Raw genomic sequence first — 14,818 nt, forward strand, 5'->3', positions numbered from 1 at the left:
TCTTACTAAAGTGTACTCGTAAGAAACATATGATGAAATTTTTTAATACTCTGCGCTACCATAAATGAAAAGAAATACTGAAAAATTTGTTAGAAATATTGCAGTCCATTTTTTGATATACCTTTATAAACAAATATATCTACAGAGCATTTAAAAAAACTTTAATATTAAAAAAAAGAAAAATATATTTTTGTTTTGATCGGCTTTTTCCTTCCTTCTTTTCTAAAAACTACTTCGTATTGATATAAGTAGGGTATCATATAGTAGGAATTGACTGACTACTTGTTTTTATAATAAAAGAAAGTGGAGCTGTTATCAAGTGCACTAGTTAATCAGTATATTTTCTCTCTATTATTCACTCACTTGCTCATTTATTCATTCATTCAATCGATGCAAGAACATATGACAGGTTATTGTAAAATGAGAAAACTTTTAACTTTAATCCATGCATAGAAATAAAAATGAACTGAATCCTCTAGCAGAGTAATGGTAAAGTAAATAAATACCAACAACAACAAAGATTGTATAAAGCTGTCAATTACTGGCAAATGATGTCGGAGTATGAGTAAATGTCAGTCTTGTCTTCACTGTTGTTGTATTTGCTGCCACAGATGTTCGTGATGGCATTAAACGTGATGATGAGGATGCTGATGTTGATGTTATTGTGTGGTTGATACTTGGAACCAATGATAACAATGATTGTGATGATATTGTTGAAGTTAGCAATGGATGTGAAACCCAGTAGACGTAGTGGCAGCGTCATTACTATGCAACTGATGTTGATGCTCCAGCCATGAAATGAACTAGGAAAACAATAACAAAATCAACAGGAAAAAAATGCAATATTAGTAAGTAATTGCTAAATAAAGCTTAACTCAACTACTTTGTACCCTTTTGAGATATAGCTGTTGTTAGTGTTGTTATTGTTGTCTGGGGAAAAGGGACTTGTTGTTGTTGTTTTTGTTATTGTCATTATTTTTCCTTTAAGAAAATATGTGTCAAATAAGATAGTGAAAATTAAATCATGATACTATAAATCGAGTTTTCACCCTCGTACACTTTTTACAACCTTTATCATAGATTCTCAAAGGTGTCCTTAGACGTGATCAAGGTATAAACTATTTATACAGAACAACTGAATATATTGTATCATGGAGCAGTGTGTCATTAATGCTGTCATAAACTTTATTTAACAATTTAACTGCACTTAATGTTGCAAACAACTGCTTGTTATTCGTATACGTACATATGTATTTATATAAATATGTATGTGTGTACTACAAGACATAGCATACATGTAACATATTTAATATAATCACACTTAAGGAACTTACGACAGTACATGAAGACAATTTTAAATTTAATTAATTAGGAAAATTGGAAATTAATCCACCGCAAAGTTGGTTTTTACAAGTACTTAAAAGTTTATTAAACAATTAAAACAATAAATTACTTTAAGGTTCTTACAAAATATAAATAAATGTATACATATGTAAGTTGCTAATGGAAATGGTAAGAAACTGTTTGATAAATTTCAATTCTAAGTTCTCAGGAAATTTTCATTTGCTTGCTTACATTGCAAAACATTATATAGTTTTACTCCTTTGATATTGGAATCGAGTTGTGGTTTTAAAATTTGAAATAATCTGAACTAAAACTGTTAATATTTTCAAAATGACCAAAACACGATTACAATTTTCGAGTTATAGACATTTGAAAATTTAAATTTAAAAATTGTTCATTGTTCATAATTTTATTTTTTAAGACAGACAACATAGATAATCATACGTAAAACATTTGGGTATTGTATGTTTTTTTTTTCTTTTATTTATAAAAATTTTGAAATTATACAAATAAAAAGCAAGTAGTCTACGAGACACACTAATGAACATACATATCATGTTATTCTATTTTTTGATCATGTTTCAATTTTATTTAATTTTTTTTAATGTTTTAACGTCAGTTATCAACAATAGATGTCCTATCGCTGTATGCCATAAATATTTTTCAAGGAAAAGGACAATTGTAACATAATAAAAATAATAAGAACTGTTTTCTTTTATTCTGAAGTAGTACTTAATATATGTATATGCCCTCTTAAATAATAAAAAATAAACCATTTAAAAAACACTAAAAATCCGTGCTCACTCAGAAACAACAGAGTGAAAGTAATTAAAAAAACAGTATGTATTTAAATCCTGTACGTTTTAAATCAATGTCATTTAAACAGAAATACATACAAAATAAATAACAGACAAATGAAAAAAGCAACGTTTTTTAGCCTGCATTGCTTTGATGTTCTGTTTCACAGTCCAGTTCTTTTATTACACTGTGTAACAAGATATGTCAGTTTTAATATATATGTAATATAATTGTTAAATCATCAACAAAACAAGTTAGAGTACTATATTTGGCTGTACCGAATTTGAAATACCCTTCACTAGCAAACTAACTTTTATTGAAACGTGGTTAGGGTACCAACTGAACTTTACCCTGATAGTTTTATTATTCAAAGAAATATATGCGTTAAAGTAATTTCAACAGAATTATGTCACATTTTATAAAGATAGTTTTATTTGACAATGAAATATGTGACATTAAGTCTTATATGGGTCCTATAACCAACAGTGGATCGATCTAGAAAAAATTTAATAGAATGATTTATACATATGTATACAAGACATATTTAATCCCGTTAGCATTATACATCATTGTAATATAAGTTTCGAAAGTGGGCCTTATATGGGAGCTTCAATTAATTACGTGCCTATCTCGTATAGTAAGTTATATAGGATCTATGATCAATTATAAACCGATACAAAACAACATTAGAAGTATGATTTCTCAACGTTTATGTGCAAAATTGTGTTTTCAAACCGATACATTTTGGGGAGTTACAAACGATACCTGGATTATATACCTTTGAATGGGTATAATGGGAAATTTAAGATCTATTGTTGTGATTTTGAATTTATTTGATAAACTCTAAACTAAGGGCGACAGTGAATTTTTTAGTGAATTCAAAATTTACTATTGGTTTGAGGAAGATAGACGGATTTTTTCTTTGTTGGAATGAAAACTTAAAAATAATAAATTTGCCGGAATTGTCTAGATTTGATTTTTTTATTATCAATCTTAATGAAACCATTACATGTTTTTAATCATTGTGGTCAGGAATTGTGCAGCACAGTGTTTTTGCCCAAAGACAGGAATTGTAATAAACACCGCAAATGCAAGTACATATGTACATAGGATTATATATGTATGTCTATGTGTATAAATATTGATTTTGAACACTTGCCAACAACGACTTATTCCCTAGAAGACACCAAATGTTAGTGACAATGACACTACACTGTCATTATGATAAAAAAACCAACAACAGACAGGATAAAGAGAAATATATTTATCAAAATTATGCATTAGTGTGATCACAAAAAAACAATTATTTCAGGTACACTGAAAAAAGTTGCAGCATATATATTATAAATATTTATGAATAAGTTTCTAAATTGCATGAATTTTTTCAAACAAAATCTAGAAGCCTTGACTTAAAATATTTCAAATTTAAATTATATTCATAGCTAGGTCTTAAAATATTTTCCGGAATAACCGGAAATTTTTCCGTATAAAAACACCAGTATAATATAACTTTAGTGGAGGAATTATAAAGATACATCTGTTTTGGACATTGGGAGAGAGGTGGACATGCAAGTTCACTTCAATTGAAGTATATTGCTTGGTAACTGCGTTCTACTCAACCTGGCAGAGTGATCTACACTTAACCTTTAAATATATCTCTAATTCTACTGTGACCTGGACATTATAATGAATGAAAATCAGTTCTGAATAAAAAGAACGAAAAAAAGAATGCAGTATTTTAATTATTTTAATGTTTTTTGGCCAAAGGGACAAACTTTGCGAAACTAGTAAAATTATATTCTGGGATTTTTAAGTACCATGTTATTATTTATTTTTATATAGGCTTATGTATAGATATTATATTATATGATTCAACCATATATGTACATAATTCTATAAATTTGGACATATTCGCGTTAAAAGTTTACGTGTTTTATAAGTCATATTAAACTAAAGACGATGACACTTTTATTGTAGTTGAATGTAAAAATGTAAGTTCTTAGTATTTACAAATTCAAGGATATACGTATCCCTAAGTATGTATCTACAAAAGTATTTTCTTTATTAAATTAAACTTTGTGTGAAAAAGGGAAGTGATTTTTTTCCTATTTAATTTTATGTAAATGGCTGGTAAAAAGTTTAAATTTTTTGTTACGAGAAGTAAATATGACTACAAGGTGACCCAAATTATTATATACATACATATACGTATGTATGTGTAAGCATGTATATTAAAATGTGTATGCATGTGTTACCTTTAGGTCAATTTACATTGTGTGTATGAAAAGTTTTCATTTTTTCTTATTTTTTAGTTTCCATAACATTAGTTAATCACATGCATATGTGATTGTATATATTCCATACTATCAGATCTCATTTTTCTTTGTCCTTTTTTAGTTTAGTTTTTTGTGTCTGAGCACAAAAAAACTAAATACACACACTACGGTTTGTGAGTGTGTGTGTATATTATAAGACCACTAACAATTGTCACCAACAGATAAAAATCTCTACGTTTTAGTGTTAGTAACGCCCCAATTATCAATAATAGCAAGAGTTCAAAAAATGTTATTGAATCATCCACACATATAAACATAAATTTAATAAAATCCATTATATAGCCCAAAGGTGTAGTTTAAACAAAAAAAAAATATTAATATTTTATAATATACCTGTTGTTGGAACTATTTAATCAATAGTCTTTTACAAAAGAGTTAAATATCCATACAAATATTTTAAGTAATTCAAACGTTTTTAACGCTTAAGTAGAAGGAGTACAAAAGGACTTCATAGCTACGCATTAAATACTGTTTACAAAATTAAAATAATTTCAATGGAAATAAATTCTTAACTGTCTACAAAATTAATATGTTTAAGTCCGGTACTATCAATATAAATACATACACATGTATGTATATCGAACCAAATAATAAGTTAATTACTGTTTAATTATAAACCAACATACCTGTTACAGTTTCAGTGAATTTCACTTGTCTGTCTGTTAGGGCGATTATGAGCATATGCTTTCCGGTCCTAAAATGAAAATAAAATTGTTAAAATTGTTCGCCTACTGAATCTGCAAATAATTTATTTAGCTTTAATATGAATATTCAAAATGACTGTATCCTATTATTTATTTTCCGCTTAGTAGTCACAGACCCAAACATACAAATACTATGGAATACATGTGTATTTAAAAGTTGACCACATGTATGGATTTTGTTTATAAATATTAAATTTTTGCATAGTAATTGTTTTCATTTCAATGAATGAAATGATATCAGCAAAATTATTGTTTTAAATACTAACAGCTGAATTCATAAAGTTTAATTTGTGTTTATTAAACATTTTAGGCAAAATTCATGAAAATTGTATGTATGAATCTCTAATAGCTTGAAATAGAAATATTAAATGTGCGAGTATTTCCTCATTTTACACTAGTTTCTATACCAAGTCTAACATTTCTTAAGACCAGTACGATGTAATTCTACATAAATAGCTTTTTTGAAAACTTTAATCCCTCTGGCAAAACTTACGAGAATAGGTCGAAATTTAACAAAGTTTTACTGATTTAACATAATTGTGGACTCAAAAGACAAACGTATTTGTGGGTATGTTGTATTGGGGCTAAAATAATAAATGTATTTTAACAATTTGCAAAAGGTATCTTCCTTGGGACTTAGGAAACGTTAGTGCACATTGCATCAAATTATATTGAAAATTGCAACCTGAAATTTAATTACAAAGTTTATGTACATGGACTGACATAGTTAAATCGATTTAGAAAATGATGTTGAACAGAATCAGGGTGTGGAGGCAATATTCCTATGCGTTACATACATCAGCATGTAGGGTGTAATTATATTATTCACTACGACATATTCGTATAAAAAGCACAATTTGAATTAAATTAAGTTGAAATAATATACAGTTTATATGTGTGAATTTGCGAAAGAAAAATACTACAAAAAATAAATTTTCAACATGAAAACGGCTATGTCTGCGATAAAATAGCAAAATAGTTTATTTCTTTTGCATCATACGGATTTTTTATGATGTTACTTAAATGTTTTGTACTTTTGGATTCTTTTGTATAACTACCAGAAACCTAATTGCTGCAATAATTACGCTACTTCTCTGTTATAATTATAATTTTACACTTTGAACCCAGCAATAACTTACAAATAGCGAGTCAAAAAATTTGTTTTGTTTTACGCATAGTTGTGTAAGTACAAGCAATTATCAAGTTTTTGCTGGGTATGTTGTATAAGCTATATTTAAATGTATGCGTAGATAAATGTTCATTCATTCATATTTTCTCTACCAGTTTGCAATGATGACTTAAATATATTAAAAAAATAATGTTAATTAAAAATTTATCTGAAAATATGGAACAGAAGTTAAACATTTTTTATTTTTTAAGTCGACAAATTTTATAAAATACATGCTTTCATGAAGTCTCAATAGATAACCTGATAGAAATTATACTTATGTCGCTGGGGTAAAAATTTGTTTGTGTGTATTATCTATTCGAAAGTATGTACTTAATACATTGGATAATAGTAAAACTTGTCAACTTTGGAATAAAGAAACAAACCAGTTATATGTTTCTGCGGGCTCTTCATGCTTAATTTCATGTTTCTAGGTTCGATATTTTAGAAAACTTAAAAAGTACCAGAAAATGTACAATAAGGTCCCCTTTAATATGTTCTCTATTACCCTACATACCTTATTTCATGTTTCTAGGATCTTTTTTGCGGAGTTCCATGTAACACCCCAATAGCATATTAAATGTTACTAAATCTATTAATTTCTCAAATTTTATTAAAATTAGATCAATAAGAACTTAAATGTTATCGCTGAATTTTGCACTTTTGAATCAGTTCATATGTGATCCTACACCCCCATATAAGGTCTCTTCAAAAAATTACCATGAAAAAATTATTAGTGCTCTCAGACATATAGATTTTTCTCTTTTGTTTCAAAAACTATAAAATTGGAGATTGCTGCTTTTGTTTCTAATATATAAATATTGATTACTTAACTTAAAAGAGCTTTTACCATAACGCTGATTGTTTTTTTTTTTTGGGTAAAATAACAAATACAACATATGTGAAAAAAGACTTTAATATGTATGTAAAGTATATACAATAAGTTCGACTCGTACCACGTACAAATAAGTGTGTGTATAAGCTAATAATGGACTCTAATGTTACTCCGTTTTTATGGATTGTAAACTTGTTCGATTTTGCCAAATAAATTAGGAATGAATTTTATAAAAAAATCATAGAATGCAAATTTTTTATTGAAATTAAAATAAATAATTTACTATATATGTGCTTACAGATAATTCCTTAATGTTTTAAATTTGCAAAAGTGGGGTTTCAAAACATACTACAGTTTATAGTATGAATCAAATATTTTGGTAATTTATAGAATCAAATTTGGAGGTCATGAACAAAATTACTACATATTTATGAGTTTATATCTAAGCCTCCCTAAGGTTCACCTGAATGAATTCTATAAATTGTAACTATGTTCATATTTAAGTGTACTTGTTACAAACATTTTTAGTTTAACACGTAACAGCCATAAAAAGCAAATATGCTCATGAAAAAATACACATACATATGAACATATATTTGTATGTATGTATGTTTACAGTTTAGTAACAGATTTTTCATGTTTTTTTTAACCAAAACTTAATTATACCCTACACAACTATAGTGAAGATCGTATATGCTGATGTTTGTACCACCCCAACGCATTGGCCACCTTAAAGTAAGGAGTGAGATCGAAAAATTCTTAACATACATATATGTTTATAAAAAAGAAACCACTAAACTTACAGCTTTATTTTTTTTTATTTGATTCAAATTATTATTACAATTTACAAAAAAAATATTTTTATAGTTTTAATCACTAGTGATGAAATTTTGAACCCTTTTCGGAAACCCTTCCATTAACGTTTTTATAGTGCTTTCTGCCACTTTGCTCGAACATGTAGTCCATCTCCGTTTAAAATCTACCACACTTTTGGACACCTTTTTTGTACTCTTCAATTCTCTTTTAACAAGAGCCCAATATCTCTCCACTGGCTTTAACTCCGGGCAGTTTGGAGGATTTGCGTCTCTTGGTACAAATACCACATTATTGTTCTTGTACCACTCAAGGGCTTGTTTACCATAGTGACAGGATGTCAAGTCAGGCCAAAAATAAGTGGACACATTATGAAGTCTTATGAATGGAAGCAGCCTTTTTTGTAAACATTCCTTGATGAAAATTTCGCTATTTATAGAGCCCGTTGTAACAAATGATTGGCTTCTTTTGCCGCAACTGCATATTGCTTGCCATACCAAGAACTTTCTGGGAAATTTTGTCTGCTTTTGGGTTCTAAACTTTTCTTCAACATTCCCTCGAGCATCAGCAACATAAAACTTTTGACCTGGAAGTTGCGAAAAATCTGCCAGAACATACGTTTCGTCATCCATTATGCAGCAAGAATATTTTTTTATAAAACTTGACTTCAATTTCCGTGCTCTGTTTTTGGCCTCTAAATTTTTAGCAGCGTTCCTGTCAGGAACTTTTTGAGCCTTGTATGTTTTTAAACCTGCATTAGCTTTAACTTTTCGTACCAAATAGTCCGAGCACTGAGCTAACTGAGCTGCTTTCCTACCGGATGTGTTGGGAGCTCTTTTGAAAATGCGTTCTATTTTTTGGCTTTAGAAACATCATGTGGACCATTCCTTCTACCTGAACCAGGTTTTCTATCAACTGACAAGTTCTCCCGGTACTGTTTAATAACATTGGAAACAGTTTGACGGCAGACCTTTGTATGCTTGGTCAACTTTTTGTAAGACCAAGTTGGGTTTAGTTGAAAATATTTAATAATTTCAGTACGCACTTTTTTCTGGTCACTCATTTTAATCAGATTAACAAAAAAATTAATATAATTGATATTACACATAATAACTGACATGTTTTTCAAAGGTAACTTGATCAAAAAAAAAAACAAATAATACTTTGGTTGAAAAATGTAATGAAAAACGTGTGTTAAGAATTTTTCGATCTCACTCCTTATGTCAATCGGCTTTTAATTTCATTCTGCTTGTCTGTCTGTGTGCCCATATAAAGTTTGAGCGCATTTTCAAAATAATTTGGCACATACCCTTCTTATGGCCCAAGGACAAAGCCTATTAAAAATGGTTAAAACCGGCCCATTATTCCGTCTAGTCTTCATATAACCATATCCCCAAATAGCACTTTTGAGCTCATAAATATGTAATATGTTTTAGTATCGGCAAAGCTAAATTGTATAATAGTCAATATGGCGCTGCCGATTTTTGTAATATTTAGGAATCATTTGATCCTAACCCTCATACAAACTCACCTTCAGAATGTGATTTGAAATTCATAATTTACTTATAAACACTAATGAAATTTTGCATAAATAACTTTAATGAAGACGTAAATTAATCTACTAAAATAAATATGAATAGGCCCATATTTGCATATAAGCCCTTTGGTAAAAAATCTATTTTTTCTGTTAACAAAAAATGAAAATATGAATTAAAATAAAAAGCTAAATTATTTATTTTTAAAAAAATCTACATTTTTAACATCAAGTCATCTTGTCAAGAGGACCTCGGTACCAATTACTACATTTTGGGTACCTTTTATCAATTATTGTTATCAGCGTGTCCAACTATTTTGCGATTTTCATTGTATCTTTAATTTAACAAAAAAATTTATATGTTTACATCCCTGCAAAAACTTTTATTACCTTGTAAGCTAAAAAGTAATAATTACTCTTGGGGTGAATAACAAATTAAAAAGTGGTTACTAATTTGATTACATGTTTCTGACTTCCATGTTGCTTTTTGTAATCAATATTATAGAAAATTCAAAAAGTACCTTAAACTCCAAAAGTACCTTTTGAAAAACGAAAAAATACCAAAAAGTTCCCTTTTATGGCTTCTAATTTAAGCCAGGCTCCACATACTTAATTTCATGTTTCTAGCCAATAACAGCACCCTAGTACTGCTCTCGTGCTGCTACTCTTGCTCTGCTGCATTCGCTCTGCCTTGTTTTTAAAAACAAGAGTACAATAACAAAATTTACCGTATGATTATGTATTTTGTTTTTGTCAATTTTTAATGAAATTTTTAGAGGTTGTCTAGGATTTTTGCTCATATCTCCGTTATTTATGGACCGATTTTGCTGATCTTCCCGAAAGCATGTCTAACAGAATTATTGAAGACGGACAGTCCGCTATCTATAAGAATCCAAAATATATGTATATACTTTATAGGGTCGGAAAATTATATTATAAAAATTACAAACGGAATGGCAAACTTATATATACCCTTCTCACACCCCCGGGGGCATGTTTCCATGATGAAATCTCAATCATGGTGTATTGCAATCGCGGGTTAAAGAGGTGGTACCAATACCTCTAGTCTGATGGGACTATAAACAGGTGATGTCAAATGTATCCTTGGATTCGCCTCGGAATGATTTGGAATGAGGTCTAACCAGAGCACCGAATAATCTGGCACTACGGGTGGCCAGTTACCCACAGGACTATGTCCTGTCTGGTCAGTTGGTTGAGGTTCCTTCGGGATCCACGTAGTGGCTGTGGTCTAATACCCAATATCGCGGGTCAAATGTATCCTTGGATTCGCCTCGGAATGATTCGGCATGAGGTCTAACCAGAGCACCGAATAATCTGGCACTACGGGTGGCCAGTTACCCACAGGACTATGTCCTGTCTGGTCAGTTGGTTGAGGTTATTTCGGGATCCACGTAGTGGCTGTGGTTTAATACCGAAAATCGCGGGGAGAGAATGTTGGTTTAAGAACTGATATATCCTATACCTAATGGGTTGGATAATTCTCTCTTCGAACAGGTCTGTGTACAAAGCAGCATGTTCTGGATTCCTAAACCCGATCGGTATCTCTTACCGCTCGTGTAGTGGGACGCCAGTATATGCTGGGGAATTGTCAGGTCAGTATTCAATGGTTGCCTGTCATCCCGTAGATCAATCTTTATGATGGGAATGGAACTGATGCTAAAATTGTTGAAAGATCGGGAAAGTCTCCATATATTGGATATAAGTACTGATTTAATATGCCTTTTTACGCTTCGGGGAAGTTCTTCGGTACTGTTGCCATCGACAAAATGCTGCGCGGCTATTTGTCGGGGGAATTATTGGAATTAATTGACTTTGGAAATTCATATTTCCTTTGTTACATTGTTCATAAAAGAGGGATCTGGATCCATTTTGTTGGGTATTTCGGACTACCAAATATAGACATATTTGGTATCTAGGTGCTGTTGCCATAACAACAGAGCCATTTCAGTAGTGTAATTGCGCGGGCTTTAAGTGGTTAAGGAATGCACTGGAATGGGTCATTAGATGATGGAGATTGCATTTTTAATAATGCAATTCTTTCATGACATCATAAGGGTGGTCACTTTCGCATTTCCGGAAGATTGATTTCACCTGATGTTGGGACTCGTCGCCCCCTTTTATTGACTTTAGACCAGTGATTGCTTTTTTCTTGTCGGGGTTCGCATTTAGAATTTAATCATATGCTGCCTTCATTCCGCAACGGGGCTGCTATGGCAAGAGATTAGATAGCACGAGTACTTTAACAAAGTGCTTGTACATGGACCGGTCATCCATGTACAAAAATTGCTACATGAGTTCTTCATAGAGGAATTCAGGGGCGCATGGTAGACCGTATGAAAAAGACCACCGTGAGATAAGGCCGTCAAGGCAGGTGCTCACGTTCAATCTTTCGACATTCATACCCTTCTCACAAAGGTGAAGAGTATAAAAGTAAATGGTAATAAATGAAGTAATTTGGATGATAATAAACACTCATTATCAGGTAATGTATGAAATAACTATTGGCCATTACCAAAAATTTCATTTTTAATGTTTTATTTTCAATGAAAATGAATTTAAAAAAAGTTATAAAATAATCCATTATAATGATATAAACCGAAGGGATCATGAAATGAAAAATATTTTTTGATCATTTTCAGCATATATTAGTTTGATTGTTTGGTTTGAGATTATATTCGAGAAATTTACTGCATATAATTTTACTTGACTTTTTAAGTATGCATTATATTAAGAAATTATTTTTTAAACATTTTATATAAATATATTTATTAATTATTATAAATTATTTTTAAATACGAATAAATTTGGCAGTTTTTTTTTTTAATTCAAAGAAAATCAATCATTATCTATTTATAACTTTTAGGATTAGGTTGAAATGTGACCTTTATCAATGCCAATTAGTTAACAATCACGTGTCAAGAAGATACATATGTGCGTAAATAAGGAAAATATTAAATATTATTTAAATATCATTCATCCCACATTACTTAATATAATTTAATATTTACAGAAATTATATTTATATGCTACAATAAGTGTAATACACATATTACAAAGTTATTTAACAATATTTGTAAGCAAAGTCAGCTTAAATTTTAAATAGGTCGGAAAATAGCCTTCATTGAAAATGCCACCTTTGAAAGTCAATGGATACGTTATTTTTAGTGTCATCAATGATAAACTATTTGTACTAATTTTTATAAAAAATATACAATTTTTATTAAACATGAAAAAAGTATTTTTGAACTTTTATCCGATAAACATAAATAATATTATGGCTTTTGAAATCCTTTATATAAATTATTTTCACACTCACTTATACATATATACATAAATATATGTTTATGCATATGTACAAATTAATATATTCTGCACAAAATATTTGTTTACCACATGTATTAAAGTTGCCACAATATTATAATAAATAATTAGAAAACATGTTTAAATCCAGATTTATTTTATATTTATGTATTAAAAACCCAATATACAAAATTTTCGGTCCTTAAACATACCCAGCAAAAACTCGGTAATGATTATTATTTATAAGTTATTACTGGACTCTTTTTAAGTAATGCAGACGGTGACTACTACAGTTAGTATAAAAATAAGTGGTTGAACAAGTGCAATTATTGATCATGTTTTGTTGGTAAAAATTCTTTAGGATTTTTTAGTTTCAAAGTTACGTAGAAACAAAATCTCAAATATTTATGATTTCGAATGCCTGATGTTTTCTTGGTTGGATTAGACAGTATGCTTCTATAAATGTTATATAACATGAATAAATATCTACTTCGTGTATGTATTTGTTATTCATTTAATCATGTACAAATAAAAAAACCAACATTTATGCTGTATCAATTAAGAGTGTTTGCTGAAAAAATAATAAAATGCAATCAAACGATTTGTCAGTCAAAAATGTATATTTTTTAATAGTACATACAAGCATACATATTTAATCTAAATATATTTGCATAAAATTTATAATTGTTACATTTCCGCGCCGAATTAATGCACCACAGAATTTTAATAAGCTAAAATTCTAATAAGCTAAAGTAAGGAAGTTGAATGTTTATAAATTACAATTTCTAAGTTATTAAAAATTTTACCTAAGTAAATATGTACAAGGTGAACCTGGTTCTTGCTACTGTCTTTTACTCAAATTTTCAAAACCCAACAGTTTGGTCGGGCAGCCCCTAATTATTTATTTAACCTACCACTTAAAGACAGACAAAAAACTGTCTACTATCTTGCCTACAATGTGAACACCAAAATTACGATTATCCCCACGCTCGTTTAGAAAGAGTACATACGTGATTAAAGTCTAATAAGAGCCAACCAGGTGGTTAGAGGAATTTACCGTATTTTTCAGATCCATTGACTCTTAGAATAACTATTGAGTATGTAATCGATTTAGGGGTTTAGTTGTAGTTGACTAAAATTATCACAAAAGACTTCAGAGAAAAATTTTTGACGGAATTATAATTTACACGTGACTTCCGTAACTATCTTATCTATACGGTGTGTATTGAAATGTTCTCTTTAACTATATATTGTTTCTAAATGAATCTAAGACTGCGATTAGTTAAGTAATCTTCATTAAAGAATTTGAAATAAAATATCACTCATATTACAATGAAATTTCGAAATATGAGTGATTAGGATTGCAATGAATTGGCTAAGGAACTAATACATATCAACTTGGTATATCTGAATTTTAATGATGATACATTTAATACATTTAACAATAATTCATATGTGCTGTGTCAGTGCTGAAAAATCCATTTTCTGATATAACAATGAATAAACACACATAACGCACATAAACATGTAAATTAATAAAACTGACTATTAAATTTATTTGGGCATAATTAAATACATATTTTCATAAAAAAAAATTTGGATTAATAAAACCAATTGACCGCAGAATGCTTTAAAAAAATTAATTCCATCATAACATCATATGTACATAATAACTATCATATACATACATATATGTATGGATGAAGTGTGTGTAATATGAATTTATTTTAAAATTATTCCATAAATTTAATTATAGTGGCAATCGAGTAGGGTAGAAAGTGGACCATACGCCACTATTTTTTTTTTTTTTTTTTTGATGCGGCCTCAAATTAAAACCACAATACATATTCTTAATTTTTTTCTTTGTTCGAATACTTAGATACGTTGGCTTTAGTTTAATTCCTTTCAATCTTTTCTTAATCATGTACCGATACCGCCCCATCCATGGGGTAAATGTGCCAAGGG

The 14,818-nt window shown here is 29.6% G+C and overlaps 1 protein-coding gene across 8 annotated transcripts in view; it reads right to left on the reverse strand.

Moving 5' to 3' along the window:
- The window catches only part of LOC111675331 (transient receptor potential cation channel trpm), a 178,842-nt gene that overhangs the window by 124,243 nt on the left and 39,781 nt on the right, over positions 1–14,818 (reverse strand). For all 8 annotated transcript variants that reach the window (XM_046955460.1, XM_046955458.1, XM_046955462.1 and 5 more), the window contains one exon: positions 5,105–5,172. The gene's annotated coding sequence lies outside the window, so the exon portion shown is untranslated. The remainder of the gene's footprint in view (positions 1–5,104; positions 5,173–14,818) is intronic.

Source organism: Lucilia cuprina, chromosome 6 (assembly GCF_022045245.1).
Source record: "Lucilia cuprina isolate Lc7/37 chromosome 6, ASM2204524v1, whole genome shotgun sequence".
NCBI classification, from domain to species: Eukaryota; Metazoa; Arthropoda; class Insecta; order Diptera; family Calliphoridae; genus Lucilia; species Lucilia cuprina.